The sequence below is a fragment of the Macaca nemestrina genome, chromosome 3, assembly GCF_043159975.1.
Source record: "Macaca nemestrina isolate mMacNem1 chromosome 3, mMacNem.hap1, whole genome shotgun sequence".
Classification (NCBI taxonomy): domain Eukaryota; kingdom Metazoa; phylum Chordata; class Mammalia; order Primates; family Cercopithecidae; genus Macaca; species Macaca nemestrina.
The window spans coordinates 68,712,637-68,736,081 of record NC_092127.1 but is presented as its reverse complement, the minus strand read 5'-3'; the positions used below and the strand labels follow the sequence as shown (position 1 = coordinate 68,736,081).

Here is a 23,445-nt window from a genome sequence, read left to right as displayed (position 1 = left end):
CCAAAGAATAAAGCTGTTTGATAAAAACATATTTTACATTGCCTCAGTTTTTAAAATTAATTAAGGTTAAAATAAAGTTAAAAATTCAGTCCCCTATAGTATTAGCTGGATCTCAAGTGCTCAATAGCCATATGTAACCAGTTGCTACCATACTGGACAGTGGCCATTTGTATGCTTAAGGTTAAATTAATGTCTTTTAAAGTCATATATTTCCTACAAGTTTAAATGCAAGCAAATTACTTACATTTTCCCCTTTTGCCTTCATTTTTTTCTCTCAATGTAAAGCAAACAGAATTATTAAGTATTACAGTGTTAGAAGTTACAATAAAGATCAATTAATCTAATCATCCCTACATTGCACTTTCTTAAAGTTGATTTTCATTTATTTTGCTAAATGTTTTCTTTTTCTAGTATACAATTAGAAATCTAAAAAAATAGGAAACCTGACTACCACTAGTTTAATGCAATTCATATTTTTATTTACGCAATAAATACTAAAAACTGACATCAATCCGCACGAAAATTTTCTGCACTGCTAATGGTTTTACTTCTAAAAGTACACACATTCATCTCTTGGAGATCCTTCTAAGAATCCAAAATACTTCTCTGAAACTGGTTCTAAGAAGTTAACTGAATTTTTAATATAAGGACTTAATGTGTATAGATTACTTAAGAGAATCATAGCTCTTCAAATGAAATTTTGCACAAGATATTAATGAAATATATAAAAAATTCAAAAACAATTGCTAAAGGGTACAGGGCTTCATTTTGGAGTGATGAAAATATTCTAAAATGAGACAGTGGGGGTAATCGCACACTATAAATACACTGAAAACTAATGAATTATACATTTAAAAGGGTAAATTTTGTGGTGTATAAATCGTAATAAAACTGCTATGAAAAATTCACAAATGCCTCCTGCATTTATGCTCAATCTATTAGTGAAAAATCAAATCTCTCCATGACCACATATCAGATAAGCAATATTACTAATGCATATATTGAAATAAGAGTTACTTTAAAATATTTATATACATCCTATTGGTCTCATATATACATAGAAATGCACACAAAAATATCAGCAAGAGTGAATAGACAAAAAAATAATGTGGAACATTAACTTTGTATGTATTGCTATAATTTTTTACATCATGTGTGATGATATGTAATGAAAAATAAGAATTTTTGAAAACATAACCTGGTTGATATTTGCATCTCCCTTAATTTACACTTTCTCTACCTTCATTTACACTTTCTCTCTACTTGAAACACTTGCTTTAACCCCTAAAAATACATAAAAGAAATGTTCTTGTAATAGTTCCTACAACCAAAAACACTTTCATTAAATATGCTTTCTATGCTCCCCAATCAAAACATTTGTATCACATGGAAATAATGAAAGATACAAATATTGGACTCCTTACCAGGCTTTAAGCTTTACCTTCTCTGTCCAATACTTTTTATCTTTCTAAGTAAATCCAGCAGCCAGTACAAAATATCTAAGAAAGAGTAAACATCCGAGACATATTTGTTGAATGAAAAATAACAAATGTGTTCATTCTCATGGGGGACACTACTTCTGAGTGTACACCCTGACCATCCTCCTTCTTCAAACAACATTACATTTATTCATATACCTACTCTTTCCTACGAAGTCTGATAAAAAGCTGACCTATCCCAGCTCTAGGTTATGCCTGACTGGAATAAAAGCAATCTTTTTGCCTTTCCCAGTTCAAGAAAAGACATATCGGCCGGGCGCGGTGGTTCACACCTGTAATCCCAGCGAGGCAGGCGGATCACGAGGTCAGGAGATCGAGACCACCCTGGCTAACACTGTGAAACCCTGTCTCTACTAAAAATACAAAAAATTAGCCAGGCATGGTGGTGAGCTACTCGGGAGGCTGAGGCAGGAGAATGGCCTGAACCTGGGAGGCGGAGCTTGCAGTGAGCCGAGATCACGCCACTGCACTCCAGCCTCGGCAACAGAGCGAGAATCTGTCTAAAAACAAAAAAAAAAAGTAAAAAAGAAAAGACATATTGCCCATCTCTGGCATATTAGAGGAGATCTACTAGGAGAAGATTCTTCAGAAGGTACCCCTGTTCCTTACAGACACTATCTTGTCTGCAACCTACCTGATACCTGCCACTAGCTTGAGGATTAAGCCTCTACCAAGGTGGAAAGGTGAAGAGGTAGAAAAAACTTGGGTAACATTAAGTTATTAATCCACCAGCCCTGAAGCCTGCTTGACTACTGAACTTACTCTTATTTGACATAAAGTCCTTCCCTCATTATTTAACAAGTTGGATTTGGAGTTGCAACCCCAACTACATCTATTTGATAAAATTCCTCTAGTTCTACCTGGCCGGGCATGGTGGCTCATGCCTGTAATGCCAGCATTTGGGAGGCCGAGGTGGGCAGATCATTTGAGGCCAGGAATTCGAGACCAGCCTGTCCAACATGGTGAAACCCCGTCTCTACTAAAAGTACAAAACTTAGCCAGGCATGGTGGTGCACGCCTGTGATCCCAGCTACTCAGGAGGCTGAGGCAGGAGAATTGCTTGAACCCGGGAAGCAGAGGCTGCAGCGAGCTGAGATCATACCACTGAACTCCAGTCTGGGTGACAGAGCAAGACCCTGTCACCGAAAGACAAAAAAAAAAAAAAAAAAAATTCCTCTAGTTCTATAAGTTGTGATCAGAACCACAAAGATAGTGGAAGTACTCCAACAACACAAAAGTTACGTGTTATTTTTTCTTTTAGTCAAACTACTTGGCCTCTAATTCCAAGCATTCTTTAATCACACCTCAGGTTTCACTGAATGACCAGAAATTGGTTGACATATTTAGGTAGGACCCATCTTATGAATGGCAGGTAAAGGACAACCGCAAAACACAGAACTTCCAGAAGACATGAAACATTCGATTGCTCTGCGTTTTCCCTAACTAGAGGACTAGTGTCAGGAAGAACGCACTATGACATTTGTTTTAGGAGTTCCAGCATTCTATAAGGCTTCATAGGTGGTATTTTTCCACCAAGGTCTACAATAAGTGGTTCCATTTGGACCCCATAACAACATGTTATCATCTGCAAAAGAAAAACATTTGGTAAAAAGAATTCTTTGTTCCAAACACCTAAAAGGACTTCCATAAACAATAAAGAAAATAAAAGATTTTAAACAATTGAAAACATTTTTTCCCAAAACTAAAACACATTGGAAACCTGGTACTGAATCAAGTTCCCAACAGCAGAACAGCTGTAATCACAAAATAACTGCAAAGAATGAGAAAAACATGTAAACAAAATGTTCAGTTTAATATCCAACCAATCTGCTCCTTTAAAAACTGTATTTCAGTCAAATCACCATCATCATGAAAAAGAAAAGAAAAATGCCTATAAAGTAGGCAAGACCCAACAATTAAAATACTAAGGAAGTTAATCAGTTTTTCCTTTTTGTAACCTTTAAGTAACTTATTTTCTAAGAATGTCAATGGTAAAAACAGCCATACAATTAACACAATGCATTTATTCAATATGAATGATTTGTTGAATAATGAATATGAAATGAACTTTTATTTAATTATATTTATGTTCTAGATACTCTGCAAAGACCTGGGAAGTAAAGTTAATAATAAGGTAATAAAAGATAATGCCCTCCCTTCAAAAGTCTACAACATAGTCCACCCCACCCTGTCATCCCTGTCACTCTTAAAACTGCCCTAACTCAGATATGTCATCACCTTCCACCCATATAGCTTAAGCCAAATATTTAAAAGTCATTCTTGACTCTTCTCTTTCTTCTTTTTTTTTTTTTTTTGAGATGAAGTCTCACTCCGTTGCCCAAGCTGGAGTGCAGTGGCGCTATCTCAGCTCACTGCAACCTCCACTCCCCGCGTTCAAGCGATTTTCCTGCCTCAGCCTCCCAAGTAGCTAGGACTACAGGTATGTGCCACCAGGCCCGGCTAATTTTCAAATCTCATCAGTCTCCTGCTCAAATCCCTTCAATGACTTCCTTCTACCACCAGAAGAAACCTTGTTATCTAATCTAGAACTACCTCTCTAATCCTACACACCACTACTGGCCTCTCATCCACTAACCATCAGCCTAACTGGCTTTGTTTCTGTCCTTTGAACAATCTGACTTCATTGTCATCCCTGCTACAATCTGGTTTCTTCACCTAGATCTTCTTCAGGTAGCTGCTACTCTTATTATTTAGGTCCTACCATAACTTGACAGCCCAGCTAAAGCAGAAACCCACAGCCTAGGCATTTTAGCCTGTTGTTGTTCTGTTTTATTATTTTAATTAAACTTTTTATTGAAGTGTCACACAACTACTGAAAGGTGCAGAAACTTTGTGCATACATCTCAATGAATTCTCACAAAGTAAACACAGCCATATAGCTATCACACAGATCAAGAGTCTCCCCAGATCTCTACTTCTAATCACTACCCTCACAGTGAGGTAACCACAATCCTGATTTATAATTTCATAGATTAGCTTCACCTGCTGTCAAACTTTAGCTAAAGTGAATCAAACAGATGTACTTCATTTTCTCTAGCTTATTTCACTCAAGGCTTTGTTATTGAGATTCACCCATGTTGCTAAGCATAATAGAAATATACTCATTATCATAAAATCTTTATAATATTCCATTTTATGATATACCAGAATGTATTTGTCCATTTACTAGTATAAGGACATTTGTGTTACTTCTAGTTTGAGACAATTCCTGATACTGCTGCTATGTAAGTTCTTGTACAAATCTTTCAGTAATGTGTTCTACTTAATATCTGTCTAGTGGAACTGCTGAATCATACTATATGCATATATTCAGCTCTAGTAGATACCACTAGATAGATTTCCAAAGTGATATGACCAATTAAAAAAACCCAGAAGCAGTATATGAGAGTTTCAGATAATGTTTGCAAACATTTGGCATTGTCTCCTTTTAAATTTTAGTCATTTTGGTGAACATATCGTGGTATGTTGTGCTTTTGATTTGCATTTCCCAGATAACTAATAAAGTTAAGTATCTTTTCATGTTCATTGGCCATCTGGACATCTTCTTGTATGACATCCTTTTTCAAGTATTTTGCCCATTTTTCTTTTTTTTAAATTGATTTTTATAGTTCTTACTATATTCTGGATACAAATCCTTTTTTCAGAAATGTATTACAAATATCTTATCATCCTCTGTGACTTAATTTTTCATTCTCTTTGTAGTATCTTCTGATAAAGAGTTCTTAATTTTAGTGTTCACCAATTTATCATTTTTCCACTTAAGGTTAGTGTTTATTGTGCTTATTTAAGAAACCTCTGTCTTTAAGTTCATAACTCTTACAAAATTTCTTCAAAAGGTTTATTGCTTTCATCTGATATGTTTAATTTACAATCATATTAAGTCGATTTTTCATATATGATGTGAATTAGGGGTCAAATACTATTTTCCATGAGGATATAATTTTGATCTAATACAATCCTTGAAAATGACATCCTTTTCCACTATATCATTAATGTTACTTTTGCGGAAAACCGTTTCTATTTGTCTATTCTCATGACAATTTCAAAGTCCCTTTATAAATCTGGTTGTGTAAGTCCTCCAGTTTTGTGTTTTTACTTCAAAGCTGCCTTGATGGCCCCTTAGCTTTTTACATAAATTATAAAATCAATTTCCATACCATCACCCTCCCTGCAAAAAAAAATTAATAAAAATAAATTTTCCAGGATTTCTATTGAGATTGCATCTTTTTCTTATTTTAGGTTCAGGGACATACGCACAAGTTTCTTATATAGGTAAACTGTGTGTTACAGGGTTTGATATACAGATTATTTTGTGGCTTGGGTAAAAAGCATAGTATACAATAGGTAGTTTCTCAATCCTCTCCCTCCTCAAGTAGGCCCTGATGTCTGTTGTTCCCTTCTTTGTCTCCATGTCTACTCAGTGTTTATCTCACTTAGAAGTGACACATGTGGCATTTGATTTTCTGTTCCTGCATTAGTTCACTTAGGATTATGGACTTCCAGCTCCATCCATGTTGCTGCAAAGGCATGAGCTAGTTCTTTTTCATGGCTGCATAGTATTCCATAGTGTACATTTTCTTTATCTAGTCTACCATTCATGGGCATGTAGGCTGGATTCCATTACTTTGCTATTGTGAATAGTGCTGTGATGAACATCTGTGTGCATGCATCCTTAAGGCAGAATTATTTAAATTCCTATATTAGTCCATTCTAACATTGCAATACAGAAATATCTGAGCCTGGATAATTTATAAAGAAAAGAGATTTAATTGGCTCATGGTTCCACAGGCTGTACAGAAAGCATGGTGCTGGCATCTGCTTAGCTTCTGGGGAGGCCTCAGGAAATGTACAATCATGACTGAAGGTGAAAAAGGAGCAGGTAACTCACATGGCCACAGCTGGAGAAAGAGAGAGTAGGGGGAGTTGCTACACACTTTTAAATGACCAGATCTCACAAGAACTCACTCATGAGAACAGTACTAAGAGGATGGTGCTAAACCATTCATGAGAAACTCACCCCCATGATCCAATCACCTCCCACTAGGCCCTATCTCCAATTGGGAAATCACAAATTGACATGATTTGGGTAGGAACATATCTCTAAACTATATCAATTTCTTTGGGTATATACCCAATAATGGGAATGCTGGGTCAAATGGTACATCTGTTTTTAGTTCATTAAGAAATCACCACACTGGTTTCCACAATGACTGAACTTATTTACATTTCAACCAGCAGTGTATAAGAATTCCCTTTTTCCACAACCTCACCCCACGTTTTGTTTGTTTTGTTTTTGTTTTTGTTTACTTTTTAGTAATAGCCATTCTGACTGGTGTGGGATGGCATCTCATTGTGGTTTTGATTTGCATTTCTCTAATGACTAGTGATGTTGAGCATTTTTTCATATGATAGTTGGCTATGTGTATGTCCTCTTTTGAAAAGTGTCTGTTCATATCATTGGTCCACCTTTTAATGGGGTTGTTTGGTTTTTGCTTGTTAATTTGTTTAAGTACCTTATACATTCTGGATGTTTACAGATATATAGTTAGTAAATATTTTCTCCCCTTCTGTAGGCTGTCTGTTTACATTGTTCATAGTTTCTTTTGTGGTGCAGAAGCTCTTTAGTTTAACTAGGCCTCATTTGTCAATTTTTGTTTTTGATGCAATTGGTTATCACATCTTCATCATAAAATCTGTGACAGGGCCTATGTCCAGAATGAAATTTCCTAACATATTTTGTAATAGTTTCAGTAGGAATGGCACCAGCTCTTCTGTATATATCTGGCAGAATTTGATTGTGAATCCATCTGGTCCCGGGCTTTTTCTGGTTGTTAGGCTTTTTATTAGTGATTCAGTTTCTGAACTCATTATTGGTCTGTTCAAAGATTCCATTTCTTCCTGGTTCAATCTTGGGAGATTATATGTCTCCAGCAATTTATCCATTTCTTCTAGGCTTTCTAATTTGTGTGCATAGAGGTTTTCATAATTGTCTCTGAGGGTGTTTTGTGTTTCTGTGGGGTTGGTGGTAATGTCTCCTTTGTCGTTTCTGATTGTGCTAATTTAAATCTCCTTTTTTCCTTACTAGTCTAACTAGTGGTCCATTGATCTCATTTATGCTTTCAGAGAACCAGCTGCTGGACCCTTTGATCTTCTGTATGGTTTTACACATCTGTTTCCTTCCATTCAAATCTGATTTTTGGTTATTTCTTGTACTCTACTAGCTTTGGGGTTGGTTCGCTCTTGTTTCTCTAGTTTCTCTAGATGTGATGTTAGGTTGTTCATTTGAGAGCTTTCTAACTTTTTTTTGAGACGGAGTCTCACTCCGTCACCCAGGCTGGAGTGCAGTGGCATGTTCTCGGCTCACCACAACTGCCGCCTCCTGGGTTCAAGCAATTCTCTTGCCTCAGCCTCCCAAATAGCTAGGATTACAGGCACCCACCACCATGTCCAGCTAATGTTTGTATTTTTAGTAGACACACGGTTTCGCTGTGTTGGCCAGACTGTTCTCAAACTCCTGACCTCAAGCGATCCACCTGCCTCAGCCTCCCAAAGTGCTAGGAATACAGGCGTGAGCCACTTTCTAACTTTTTTATTTGAATGTTTAGCACCATAAAGTTCCCTCTTAACACTCCTTTAGCTGTGTGCCCAAGATTCTAGTATATTGTATCTGTGTTCGTATTCGTTTCAAAGAATTTCTTGATTTTGGCCTTAATTTCATTGTTTACACAAAAGTCATTCAGAAGCAAGTTTTTTAATTTCCATATAGTCATGTGGCTTTGAGTGATTTTCTTAGTGTTAATTTCTACTTGCATTGCACTGCGATCTGAAAGTGTGTTTACTATGATTTTAGGGTTATTTTTTTTTCTTTTTTAATTTGTTGAGGATTGTTTTATGCCTATGTGATCAATTTTAGACTATGTACCACCTGCAGATGAGAAAAATGTATATTCTGTTGTTTCTGGGTGGAGAGTTCTATAGGTGTCTTTTGGGCCTATTTGGTCAAGTGTTGAGTTCAGGTCCCAAACATCACTGATAGTTTTGTCTCAATGATCTATCTAATACTGTCAAGTGGGGCGCTGAAGTCTCCCACTATTATTGTGTGGTTATCTAAGTCTCTTTGTAGATCTGTAAGAACTCATTTTATGAATGTGGATGTTCCTGGTGTTGAATGTTCTGGTCCACAGGGCTCTCTCAGGTAAGAACCACACTCGGCAGACAGGCCATATACTTGCCAGGTCAGCCCTACTCTGTTGTCTGAGTGCTTCACAGGGGTGCACCTGCCCACAGAGTTTAGGCAGAAGCAGGACCACTGGGCCAGAAGTTCTAATGGGTGTGGCTCATCTGGCTATGAGAGGTAGAGGAGGGTGAAGTCACCTACCTGCTGTCTGGTTGTTTCTCAGGAAAACAGAAGGTTGTGCCTGCGAGCTAAGTTCACACAGAAGTGGGACCACTGACTGGCTGGCAGCTCTATCACATATTGCCTGACTGGCTACCAGTGGCAGTGGTGGGTAGGGGCTCCCACCCCGCCATCTGGGTACTTCCGAGGACAGCAGAAAATTGCTGCTGCACCAAGTTCAGGCAGAAGCAGGACCACTGGGTCAGAAGTTGGCACTAAGCCCCATCCAGTGAAGGGGGAGTACAGCAATCTTACTGCTCCCAGGTCCCATGACTGAAGCCTCTGTTAGGGCTATAGTGCCAGTGGTGGTCTGCTCCAGGACCCAAGGCTTATTAAGTCCCCTTGGACTCAAAAGAGTTGCCCCTGAAAAACATTCTGACGGCTCTCTGCCTCAGTCCAGCAGCACAATGGCAGGGTGCTGGGGGTCCAGGGGGATTCTTCCGTTCCCAGTCTTGCAGAGGTCCCTATGGGAAGTATGAATACCTCAGGAGGCTGTCATTCACTCACCCTTTCCCATGTCTGAGAGGTTCTCCTGCACTGAACCTCGACAGACTGGTGTCCAGCTTTATTCCTCTCTGCTCTGTCTCCCTGCTGCCTTGATAGATGCCCACGTGACTTCTCAGATGACTAGCCTGCAGGGTCAGGATTCACTAGCCCTTTTGCTTCCTTTCTGTCAACGGTGCACATGTGCTGTCTCTAGTCCACCATTTTGGCCCCTCCCCCAAGACTGCATCTTTTGAAATTGGTTGACTTGCACTCTATGACTCAGCATATAGTTAATTTGGTAAGTGTTCCATGTGCGTTACGTGACCAACTGTCACTGGACACAGTATTCTATACCTGTCAATTAGGTATTTAGTATTAATTGTATTGATTGAATTGTCTATATGTCCTTTCCAGGTTATTTTTTCCTGCTTATTCTATCAGCAATTGAGAAAGTTGTGCTAAAGTCTCCCATTAAGATTATTCATTCGCCTATTTCTACTGCTAATTATTTTAGTTTTTGCGTTAACATTTGGAACATATCTATCTTCGAATGTATTGACCCTCTTTATTTCTAGTAATGTTTCTTCCTTAAAGTGCATTTTATCAAATAATAGTAAGGTTAAACCTAATTTCATTCGTATTTGCATAATATATTTGTTTCATTCTTTTATTTTCAAGCTTTCTGAGCCTTTAAATTTTAAAATTGTCTCTAAAGAGGCATCAGGTTTGTTCATTGGTCCAATTCATTAACAGTATAAGTCTTTAAATTGAAATACTTAGTCCATTTAAATTTAGCACAACTATTGATCTAATTGGGTTTATACTTACCATCTTACTATTTTCTATATGACACAGTTGTCTCTTTCTCCTCATTCCTTGTCTTCTTTTTGGATTAATAAAATGATTTTATCATCCTATTTTTTCCCTTGTATTAACTTTTTAGTTAAAATCACATTTTAGTATCATTTTAGTTAGATAATCTAGTTAGATAAATTTACTTACTAGAAATTTGGAATGCTTTAATTACAGTTACTTCCCTCCAGCCATTCAAACTGTTCTTATTATATAAATTGCATATATTTTTAAACCAACATTATTATTGTTCAATACCAACAATGTTTATGTTTATTCACCAATATGGTTACCCTTTATTGCTCTTCACTCCTTTCTGCATTTCCATGTTTCCATCAGGACTCCTTTTCCTTCTCTGTGAAGAGCTCCCTTTAGTTTAATATTTATTCTGGTGCAAGTTAGCTGGTGATAAAGTCTCAGTTTTTGCTTGTTTGAAAACATCTTTATTTGCCTTTAAATTTTGACAACATTACTTATAAATGAAATTTGGAAGATCTCAAGTTTATCTGTTCTGAGGAAAACAGCATCAAATCTTTTGTGTATACATTTAGTTTTATTGTAAAAACAAAAGAAACATATATGTATTTTTAGGGTTTAAAACTGAGACTCTCCTTTCTCCGGAAAGAAAAGTAGAATTTACAAATGAAAAGGGACAAAATTAAAACAAAGAATGTCAATTCCAAGGATCTTACATATTCTGGATGATTTTGCAATCAGTAGAGCTCAAGTCATCACTAGAATTCTGTTTTAAAAATATAAGTTCAACTTCAATTACCCATGCACAAGGAGAAGCCATGTTATCAAAATACCCACTTAAAGCCATTATCATTTCTGCTTCTGCTCCAGTCTTTCTCTCCTCTTCTTGTAACACTAAATACCAACACATTGGAAATCCATCCTTTCCTGACTTAATTCCATTTTATAAGATTTTTCTTTTTTATTTAACAAGAGAAAGTGCATGTACATGATAATGTTAAATGTCCATAATCACAAAAAGACATAGTGTAATCTCTGAATCCTTTAGAGAAAGTAAAATCAAGAATTTTGTGCACTAATGCAAAGGGGATAAGCACCCTACAGCTTCCAGCAAAGCAAAGGGAGAAAATCTTCTTCTTTCCCACAGTGCATGTTGCTGTGTTAGGTCCACATCACTAAATTCACATTTTTTTAAGACAAGAAACTTGGAACAGAAATGGGAAGAGATGTTTTTTCCACTGTATTTTGCTCAAGAGTCTCCCACAAAGTAAGTGAAGAACCAGATCAGGGAGAGAGAGAGAAAGAGACCTTATTAGAACAAGGCAACTGAGCACAAAAGGGGGAAAAATAGGAGATGGCAACTGGCTCCCAAAGAATGCAAAATTTCTAAAAGTAAAAAGAGGGTCAGAATCTATCAGTATTCCATTAGTCATCTTCTTCTTCAACCTTCCTCCCTCTTCCACATCATCACCATCTTCATCTTCTTCCCCTCTGCCTTCATCTTCTTCATCAAAATATGTTCCAAGTCTTCTTCATCATCATCATGAACATCAGCTTCTTCTCCTTCCCCTTCTTTATCTATCATATAAGAAGCCAAGCTGTGCTTTAATAGCAGGTTTTTGTTTTGTTTCATTTTGAGACAGGGTCTCATTCTGTAGCCCAGGCTGGCACCATCATAGCTCACTGACACCTCAACCTCCTTGACTCAAACAATCCTCTCACATCAACCTCATGAGTAGCTAGGACAACAGGCATGTACCACCATGCCCGGCTAATTTCTTTAATTTTTGTAGAGACAGGGTCTTGCTTTGTTGCAATCTCTTTCCTGAGTCCCATTTAACTTCAGTCAACATTAAAGATGGGCCACCACTCTACTTGAGATGAAATCTGTTGGTGAGAATTTTATTTTAAAATAAGGTTTTTCAGCAAAATAAAAATCTTGCTTTGTGGCAAGACACTGTCTCTACAAAAAATAAAGAAATTATGGCTTCAAGCTGTCCCCCCGCCTCAGCCTCTCAAACTGCTGCAATTATTTGCATGAGCGACCATGTCTAGTCCCAAACAGCATCTTTGATGAGCTCTCTTAATTCACCTGCACCTGCATCAGAATCAATGGTGAATCAGGTGAAGAAGGCCTGAGATTTTTCATGCTTCCTCTTTCAGACAGCTTTATTTTACTTCTGACACGATCATTTAATCAAGTCCTTCTCAGATTCCCATTTAACTTTAGTCAACACTGAAGATGGGCCGCCACTCTACTCGAGATGAAATTTGTTGCAAGGACATGGATGCAGCTGGAAACCATCATTCTTAGTAAACTATCACAAGAACAGAAAACCAAACACCGCATGTTCTCACTCATAGCTGGGAACTGAACAATGGGATCACTTGGACTCGGGAAGGGGAACATCACACACCGGGGCCTATCATGGGGAGGGGGGAGGTGGGAGGGATTGCACTGGGAGTTATACCTGATGTAAATGACGAGTTGATGGGTGCTGATGAGTTGATGGGTGCAGCACACCAACATGGCACAAGTATACATATGTAACAAACCTGCACGTTATGCACATGTACCCTAGAACTTAAAGTATAATAATAATAAAATAAAAAATAATAAAATAAAATAAGGTTTCTCAGCAAAATAAAAATCTATAATATTATTTAATATCTTTAAATTCTGTCACTTTCATTCTAAAGAGATAGTACAGCATCTCTTCATTCATATCTCAAGCAGGGAAGTCACTTGCACATAGTTGATTAACATTACCTCTAAATTTGAAATTCAGGAGATCAATTACGACCTCTTTTAAATAGTTTGAAGTTTGTTACATTTTTGTTCTACTTTGGAAATTTCCTCACTGGCTTGTTTGTAAAGTCTGTCTATTTCAATTTGTGCAACATCCCTGTGCTTAAATATTTCATATACATATATATATATATATATATAATTTTTTTTTTTTTTGAGATGGAGTCTCGCTCTGTCACCCAGGCTGGAGTGCAGTGGCGCGATCTCGGCTCACCGCAACCTCCGCCTCCCGGGTTCACGCCATTCTCCTGCCTCAGCCTCCCGTGTAGCTGGGACTACAGGCGCCCGCCACTGCGCCCGGCTAATTTTTGTATTTTTAGTAGAGACGGGGTTTCACCGTGTTAGCCTGGATGGTCTCAATCTCCTGACCTCGTGATCCACCCGTCTCAGCCTCCCAAAGTTCTGGGATTACAGGCCTGAGCCACCGTAGTTATTTTTGTTTTGTTTTTTTTTCCTCCTTTCAGTAAATCCAAAGTAGCAAAGTTTACCTCTGGGTAAGATCTGGAGGTAGTCTGAGTACTCTCATTTGAAGAATGAATGAACACTTACATTTAAAGCTAAGCTGTTAGCCTTGGCCTTAAACTAAAGCTAATTCTTTGACAAATCCAAAGAACCAGTCACATAGTCACATAGAAGTGACTGAAAGAACTAGGTCACATTTGGAAGAGATGGGAAGAACTAGGTCATTTTATTAATGATATTTTTGCTGGGTAAAGCATTCTAGATTGGCAGCTATTTCCTTTTTGCACCTTAAAAATATTATTCAGTTGTCCACTATCTTTTAATTTTTCTGTTAAAAATCAACTATCACTCTTACTGTTACTTTTTTAATGTCTCCTTTTTTTCTAGCTGCTTTTAGGATTGTCTTGGTTTTAAGTCGTTTTACTAAGATATCTGTAGGTGTAACCATCTTTCTACTGACACTGCTTGAGGCTCATACAGCTTCCTCAATTCATCAGATAACCTTTTTTAAAAGTCCTGGAAAATTCTTAGCCATTACCTCATCAAAATTGCTTCTGTCCCATTTTCTACCTCCTCTCCTGCTAAGCTAAAAGGTCCTAACATTACAGATATATTCGTTATTTTCACTGTCTCATATATCGATTTAGTCTCTGTAACTCATTTTTAATATTTTCTACTGACTTCTTTTCCTCTTCATTCATTCTGTCTTTTGTTTTGTCATACCTACTATGTAATTCACACACTGAGTTCTCTGCTCTAAAATATGAATTTGCTCTACATGTATAAATTTGACATTTATACATTTCAATTTTTTAGTAAAATTCTCCATCTCTTCCTCTTTTTGTCTCATCTTTTCTTCCATATGCTAGAGTGTAACAGTCATGGTTATTACAAAGTCCTCATCTGCCAACTCCAATCAATATTTGAATCATCCTTAAGTCAGTTTCCATTGTCCAGCTTTTATCATTTCTAGTGATACGGTCCTATCTCTTCATGTCTAGTCATTTTTTATAAAATGCTGGATATTATATATTTGAAAGTTTAGAGGATCCAGGTATTATATTTCTCTGGAGTAGATTTACCCTGTTTTCTATCAGGCAGAGCAGAAACTGTTCACCTTAAACGAATCAGGGAGTGAGGTGATTCACAGCGGGGCTTCAGTTGCAGCAAGGCTCAGTCTGTTTCAGTGTGCTATATTCCTACCCACAGCCCTACGGTGCTTCCAGTTCAAAATATGGCATGCACTGAAAGCCTCTCCTCAGCAAGATGAGACCACAGAACACCTTGCTTTTCAGAAGCATGTGGCTTAACTTTATAGTATTCTGCCATGCAGCTTCATAATTCTGCAAATGTCTTAAGAAGGAGACAGCAATATTTTTTAGTCCCTTTGGGTCTCCAATATTGTTGCTTAACAGGACAAGATTTCCAGAAGCTCTACCTATTTCTGTGTCCTCAAAGAGTAACCCTCTACACAGGCTGAGCTCAGATTTTCAGCCTCTTGCCTACACCCAGAATCAGCAAAGTCTGACCACTTCCCCAAGAGAAAAGAAACTGCAGATTATCAGTTTATCTCTCCAAAATTATCACCTCGCTGGAGCGTTAGTCGCTCTAGGACTCCTTGCTTTAACACCCTTGAAGGCATTAAACAAATTATTTTTATATTTAACCTGTCTTTTGGAGTTGTTATCAGCAGTAATATTGATGTGTTCAAGTTCATATCAGACAGAAGTTTTTTGCCCTATTTTATTTTCTTTATACCATATATCACTACCTTTCACTATATTACTTATTAGGGGTGTTTTAATTCTATCTTTGCTACTAAAACATAGGCCCCAGAAGAACAAGGGCTCTACTGCATCCTAGGGGTAGCAATCATACTAAAGACTGTCTGACTGTCTGAGAGCCCTCCTCTTTCCATCCCGCTTCACTCACCATGCCTATTTTTGTTTTGTGAAGAATTCCAAATGAGCACATCATTTTTTCTATATGAGAAATGAGAAGAACATAATTCTGTATGTTCTCATAAAGAATCCTTATTCCCCTTTTTCATATTTCCTTATTTCCTCCTCCATGAGAGAAATAAATTGGAATAAATATACTTTAGGTTTCCTTCATGGTTCCCTCTCTTCAGCTGATTACTGAGACCCTGATAGTCATTGGGTCTGATACTTACTTTGGTTACCATACCTCAGAAAAAAAGCGGGGTCCAGAATTTCCTGTGCCCAGCCACCTGCTCCGTAGTAAGCAGACGTACCAGCTGACTCAGGGTGTGCCTTCTACACAGGCTGGAGACCTGTCTCTCTCCTATGCTCTCTGTTATCTTCCATTCCAATTATGCTGCAAAGTGAGTCTGAGGCCACAATTCGTCACACAGCTGATTGGTAATAGATTCAGAATCTACTTTGCTGACTCAATTTCTGCCACAGTTGGTACACACTTCAAGATTTAAGAAGCCAGGCATGAAGTCCCCATTCTGGCCTAGGCTCCTAGTCACCAATCCAGCTTTTCTGGATCTAGGTACTTAGAACATTATTGCATGCTGTAGGGGTATGAAAACTACAAACTTAGTATCTCCTACTTTATTCTCACAACACAATCAACTCAGAACACTTCTACTACCAAATGTGGCAGGGTTTCCCCCATCACACACCGAGCAAGCAATTCTTTGGTGGATTATTCAGATTATTCAGTATCACACCAGCTGAGTGTCCTCTAATTTAATTCAATCCTGATATTATCTATCTGGAGATAATGTCACATCCCACAGGTTGAAGACTCAGTCCCATAAGACTGTCCTGCACTAGGCAGTGGCAAGTACAGGCCTCTGAAACTTTTTTTTTTTTTTGAGACGGAGTCTAGCTCTGTCGCCCAGGCTGGAGTGCAGTGGCCAGATCTCAGCTCACTACAAGCTCCGCCTCCCGGGTTCCCGCCATTCTCCTGCCTCAGCCTCCCCAGTAGCTGGGACCACAGGCGCCGCCACCTCGCCCGGCTAATTTTTTTTGTGTGTGTTTTTAGTAGAGACGGGGTTTCGCCGTGTTAGCCAGGAGGGTCTCGATCTCCTGACCTTGTGATCCGCCCGTCTCGGCCTCCCAAAGTGCTGGGATTACAGGCTTGAGCCACAGCGCCCGGCCGCCTCTGAAACTTTTAACCAACTTGCTATAGACTGGAGTTCCCATGACACTCTCCGCAGGTTCAATTAATTTGCTACAGAGGCTAAAAGTATTCAGGAGAACACTTCATTTATGTTTACAGGTATATTAATAAAGGATATTCCAAAGGATACAGGTGAACAGCCAGATGGGAGAGATGCATAGATAGAGAAAAAGGCATAGGTATAGAAGAGATACATAGCTATAAAAGAAGGGACGCAAAGCTTCCATGCCCTCTCCAGGTGCACCATCCTCCAGAAATCTCCATGTGTTCAGTTATCTGGAAACCCTCAGAACACAGTTCTTTTGGGTTTTTATGGAAGCTTCATTACTAGGTATGACTGATATTAGTCACTTATATATCAACCCAACCTTCAGCTACTCTCCTCTTCCTAGAGGTGAGGGGGACCCAGGGGGCTGAAAGTTCCAACCCTCTAATCACCTGGTTGTTTCCCCTGGCAAACGGTCCCATCCTGGAGGGCATCGAGGGGACTCCAGCCTCCAGTCATCTCATTAGCATACAAAAAACACTCTTATACTCTAGGGATTCCAAAGATGTTAGGAGTTAAAAGTCAAGGAAGTAGATGAGGACCAAATATAGATTTCATAATATCACACATGCTTATTAATAAAGTAGATATTTTATCTTCATCTGGCTCCTATCTGTTCTTCATTGGTTCAAATTAATAACCAAGGACAAAGAGAGGTTATTAACTAAGAATCATCAACATGTATAAGTGAAGAGGGGAGTCAAGGGTTGGAAAAGAAGTTTCCAAAAACAATCCATATATATTTTAACTGATAAATGGATGTCTTAAACCCCATCAATAACAGAAGGAGCCCCAACTCATCTGGTATGTACACTTATTTTGAAATAATAATTTGCTATAACTGTAAGAGATTCACAATCATACAAAAACAGCTGCAAATCTTCTGATGATGTCTTTTAATGGCTATATTTTGTGGAGTTTGGGGGGGTTTATTGCTTAAAAAAAGTTTAACACAACAGGTAATGCCCATACACAATAAAAATTTAAAGGTAAAAAGATTATATAGTAATAAAAAAGTCTCCCTCTCTCCTCTATTTCTTGTCACCCATTCCTTTTCCTTAGAGACAGCTATTGTTACCCCTTCACTTATATTTGAGGTACATCAAGCATTTTTACATATGTCCTCATGTATTTAAATAAATGAGTGATAGATTATGTACAAGCCTCCATCCTTTTTTAAATGTTTAAGTTTTTTGTTTTAATTTCAGTAGCTTTGGGGGTACAAGTGGTTTTTGGTTACATGGATGAATTCTACAGTGGTGAATTCTGAGATGTTAGCGTACCTGCCAACCAAGCGGTATAGACTGTACCCAATACACAGTCTTTTATCCCTCACCCTCTTCCCACCATGATGGCTATATTTTGAAAACACGTTATTTACCCAGGCCACAAAATCAGAAACTGCCCACAAAAATAAATAAAATCATCATAATTTGATACTCTGGATTTTGTAATATGCAATTTTCTAGTAGGTTGTGATGACTAATTACCCTGGTAATACACTAACGTCAGATGTAAAACATAAGAGTTTTCTCATGAATGATCCAGGAGATAGATGTAGGAAAATAAATACACACAAAACTTTTTAAAATGACATTAAGTCAGGCTGGTGCAGGTGAAGTACACGGCTCTCACGGTGCTCTGTGTATCCCAATTGTGTTACATCTGGATCCCTTACGAGGCCACAGGCCTTTTTAAAAAGCAAAGTTTAACCTCTATTTGTTTTGGTTTTGTCCTAATGTTCCTTGTGTTGAGATAAATGCCTTTTTAGCATAAGTTATGGATGACATAATGTATTTAAGTAAAAGAGGCTTAACTTTTTCCTATGAAAATGCCACCCAGAATTAAGATATTTTACTTGAAATTGTAGTTTGTGTCTGGTTCTTTAGGATTCTGCACACAGTAAGAGCTGTCTTTCCAGAGGGCCCACCCAGTATACTGAACTGTGGCATGGCATATGACTCCACCTGCATCAGATCACACCACTGAACATCCACTGCATCCACAGAAATGTTCAAAGAGTAAGAGGCAAATGCAGACTCAGCACGAGTGAGAGAAAAAGAGAATGAGGTAGAGACCTTGTGATCTCGGAGCAGATATACAGTTCAAGAATGAATGACTTCACTGGAAATACAGGACAACACCAAGTTTCTGAGAACTTATCAGGCCAGTTTCCACACAAAACCTATTGCAAGCAATCCCAGAGAATCACTTTGCAAATGGAAAGAAAGACCCAGAGCCAACAGAGCAGAGCTGTTTGGAGGATTCCAGCATCTACTGGATTCACCAGTAGTCACTTTAGAACAACTAAATAATAGTCAGAACAGGTAGCAAGGAAAATGCACAAACTGTCCTGCATTCCACAGGTGCCAAAACTTAAAGTTATATGCCGGACGCACAGAGCCAGTGCCTGGAGAAAACATATTTGAATTGTGATTTGAAACATCTAAGAACATATTACAGAAAGAGGATGTCTTGGAGATGTAAAAACAAAGAATTATTGAGAGTTTAGCAAGTAGAACATAGGTCATAGGTCACAGAGTGAGTCTGAATTAGTAGAGAATTGAAGGAAATGCATCTCAAGCTCCAAACCACCTGGCAAAAAGTCGACAGAAAGACTTCTAATTAAGATAAGAATGGAATACAATGCAGAAAACTGGGTACATTCCACCAAATTGTCAAACGGAAGCATTTACAGTCAAACACTGGTTCCTATCCTCAAGCTTTGTAATATGCCTGAGGCCCGAGAAATCCAGAGTTCTTCTGCTTAAGCACTTAATTTTAAAAGAAAAGTAAAAATCAGAGGTGATCAAGAAAGATTAAAGACCCAAAATACTCAGTCTATTCAGAGACCAAGCTCAAATCCTGATGGCCAATACAGAAAGTAACTGAGGTACTAGTGAGCACTCTGAAGCAGTGGGCATCAGTAAGCTCTAAGCTACACCTTTGGACAAAGAAGGAGAGGTGGCAGCGGACACTATCAGTGCTCCCCATGATCCTAAGGTCCCTTCATATACTGTCCCAAGCTCACAGAGGCTCACACCTACCAGGAGGCTCAATCCTGACTGGTACCTCCAAGTTCTTTGATATGAAATGGCTCCCCAGGGGCTCCTGGCCTTGTCCACCAGAACCATTGGCATCTTAAGCAGAATACAGGTATAAACCGAGAAAGAGTTAGGCCACATGGTCTCTCACATGACATCATTTTCCAGACACTACCACCAGGTTCTGGTTCATGTTCCATAACCACAATATACGTAACTATTGGCTTGAGAAGGATTATTCATTTGAGAGCTTCATTGTGGTTAGCAACGTAGCTATGGGGCCTAGCAGAAATGACTCCCATAACCAATTTAAATTTACTCACCAGAGGAGGGAAGGCTCATTATCTCCCTTTGAAAAGACTCAAACAGTTCCACAAGGGACAGACATAGGACCAGTAATAGAACCAGTTATTCTCCTGTATCTTGCTCTTTCTGAATCCTAGCACCTCCAAAGCTAAAATGATAATAATAATTATTAAAAAGGACCTTCAATAGTATAACTCAGGGTTTGGAAGCAGCTTGCTCACTCAACATAGTAAGAGATAAGATTAAAGACAGCAAGCAATAACTCCGCAATTCTAAAGGTGTTGTTCTTTAAATGTTCCCTCTAGAAGACCCACCACAGAATCTGTCCCTTCCCCTGCCCAGCTGCACAACTGGGCAGAGCAGGGAACAGCTGATATGGTTTTCCTCTGTGTCCCCACCCAAATCTCACCATGAATTGTAATAATCCCCACATGTAAATGGCAGGGCCAGGTGGAGATAATAAAATCATTGGGGCCTTTTGCCCAATACTGTTATCGTGGTAGTGAATAAGTCTTATGAGATGTGATGGTTTTATAAACGGGAGTCTCCTGCACAAACTCTCTTAACTACCACCACGTAAAACATGCCTCTGCTTCTCCTTTGCCTTCCACCATGATTGTGAGGCCGTCCCAGCCATATGGAACTGTAAGACCATTAAACCTCTTTCCTGGCTGGGCATGGTGACTCACACCTGAAATCCTAGAACTTTGGGAGGCCGAGGCCAGCAGATCACTTCAGGTCTGGAATTCAAGACCAGCCTGGCCAACATGGTGGAACCCTGTCTCTACTAAAAATACAAAAATTAGCTGGGTGTGGTGGCATGCACCTGCAATCCCAGCTACTTGGGAGGCTGAGGCAGGAGAACCTCTTGAACCCAGGAGATGGAAGTTGCAGTGAGCCAAGATTGCACCACTGCACTCCAGCCTGGGTGACAGAGGGAGACTCCTTCTCCAAAAAAAAGAAAAAACAAAACAAAAAAAACCCAACTCTTTCCTTTATAAATTACTCAGTCTCGTGTATGTCTTTATTAGCAGCATGAGAACAGACTAATACAATGGCTGACAATCCAAAATGAAGATGAGACCAAGAGGAAAAAGAACCAGAAGGGGAGAGGGAAGGTATATAAACTAAGGGATTAAATGTATCAAAAGGTCTCAGGTGAAAAAACCAGGCTGGAAGGGAACAGAGACTTTTCATCAATACCCTTTTCTACCTTCTGAATTGTATAACAAGTACAAATATTACTTGTTCAAAACAAAGACATAAAGGGTGAAGTAAAATGAAATAGAGAATGGCAATCACGTGAGTGTACCATTACCTGAGCATAAAAATGTATAAAATCAATAGCTCCTTGGGTAGCAGAGTGAGAGAGCTGGAGACAACTAGTGTGAAAACAAAATAATAATGCAAAGACATTAAAGAACACAGGAATAGATAACGCAAAACTAGATGATGTACTGCGGAACTATCAACTATATAATAGTACAAAAATGATTCTGTTTTACATGCAAGTCTTCCTTTTAAAATAAAAATTATCTGTTTAATGATACCTCATAGCTACACAAAACATTAATGTGATCATCACACTAAAATTTTCAGATAACAAGTATCAAAAACCATTAATAACACGTTAAAAATTGAATTTGTACCCCTTAAATGTATACAAATAAAATTTTTAAAAAAGAAAAAAAACAGTTAAAAATGTATTATTTTTATCATTTTATGACTTACTAAGTTGTCAGGTTTTTTTGGTCACATAAATGTTTGGTTTCTGAAAAACCTTCATAGTAAAAGAATTAACTGCTGAGAAAATTAAGACCTTATAGAAAAATAGTGAAAGCCATTAAGATGTTTAAGTTCATAACAGTAAACAAAACAGCAGGCTAAATTCAGGCAATATCAATAACATTTCCCACTTAAATTATAGTGAGGACTATATTATTAATTTCCATTTTCTATCACTTGCACTGAAGAAACCTTTTAGAATCCTTTCTCAGTCACCTCCACTCCCCACCCCCAGCAGTTTCAACAATACGGGTGATGCTTAAAAATGCATTTTGCTTACAGATAACACACTGATAGTTTTATGTGTCAACTTGGATAGGCTATAGTACCCAATTATTTAATCAAATGCTGATATAGGAGTAAAGGTATTTTGTAGATGCGGTTAACATCTAACAATCAAACACTGATATAGGAGTAAAGGTATTCTGATTTAATCAAACGCTGATATAGGAGTAAAGGTATTTTGTAGATATAGTTAACACCTACAATCAGTTTACTGTAAGTAAAGGAGATCACGCTCCATAATGTGTGTGGCCCTCATCCATTTAGTCACACCCCTTAAGAGCAAAAATGAAGGTATCCTGGAGAAGAAATTCTGCCTCAAGACCGCAGCATCATCTTTCTGCCTGAAGGTCCAGCCTGAGGACCTGCCCTACAGATTTCAGACTTGCTACCACCACAATAACGTAAGATAACACCTTATAATAAACAAACATATACACAATCTCCTTGGTTCTATTTCTCTGAAGACCCTTACTGATACAAGCACAGAGAGACTCTCTATGTGTAGTTCCTTACTCTAGTTTTCCAACCTTTTCTTACTGTGTAATCTCTACCTCCTACATGTATCTCAGGTCTTACCCTCCTCATAGAAACTATCAAATAGCCTTGTGCCACAATGCAATGTTTCGGTCAACAGCAGACTGTATATACAATGGTGGTCTCATATGATTATAATACATTATTTTTATTGTACTTTTCCTGTATTTAGATCTTTTTCAATTTCATTTGTTAGAGAAGGGGTCTCCTTCTGTTGCCTAGACTGGAGTGCAATGACATGATCATAGTTCATTGCAGCCTTGAACTCCTGGGCTCAGGCAATCCTCCCACCTCAACCTCCTGAGTAGCTAGGACTATAGGCATGTACCAAAAGGCCCAGATAATTTTTTATATTTTTTTTAGAGATTCGGTTGCTATGTCACTCAGGCTGGGCTCCAACCCCTGGCCTCAAGCAATCCTCCTGCCTTAGCCTCCTGAGTAGCTGGAATTAGGCACAAGCCACTGTGCCTGGCTTGCTTAGATATGTTGGATCCATAAATGCTTGCCACTGTCTTCCAACTGCCTCCATTATTCAGTACAGTAACATGCTGTATAGGCTTATAGTCCAGGAGCAATAGGCTATACCATATAGCTTAGGAATACAGTAGGCTATACCATCTAGGCTTGTACAAATATGTTCTACGATGTTCACTTGATGATGCATTTCTTAGAATGAATCCCTGTCATTAAGTAATACATGAATATATAATTCCTAGGGCTGCATTTTCCAAATTTTTATTTCAACAGTCTACACCGCTGCTTTCCTATTTTGATACCTTGGGTCCTTTTTC

The 23,445-nt window shown here is 38.4% G+C and overlaps 1 protein-coding gene across 29 annotated transcripts in view; it reads right to left on the bottom strand.

Annotated features, from left to right (window-relative positions):
- LOC105486162 (PR/SET domain 5) overlaps positions 1-23,445 on the bottom strand; it is a 344,263-nt gene that overhangs the window by 302,673 nt on the left and 18,145 nt on the right. The window lies entirely within an intron of this gene.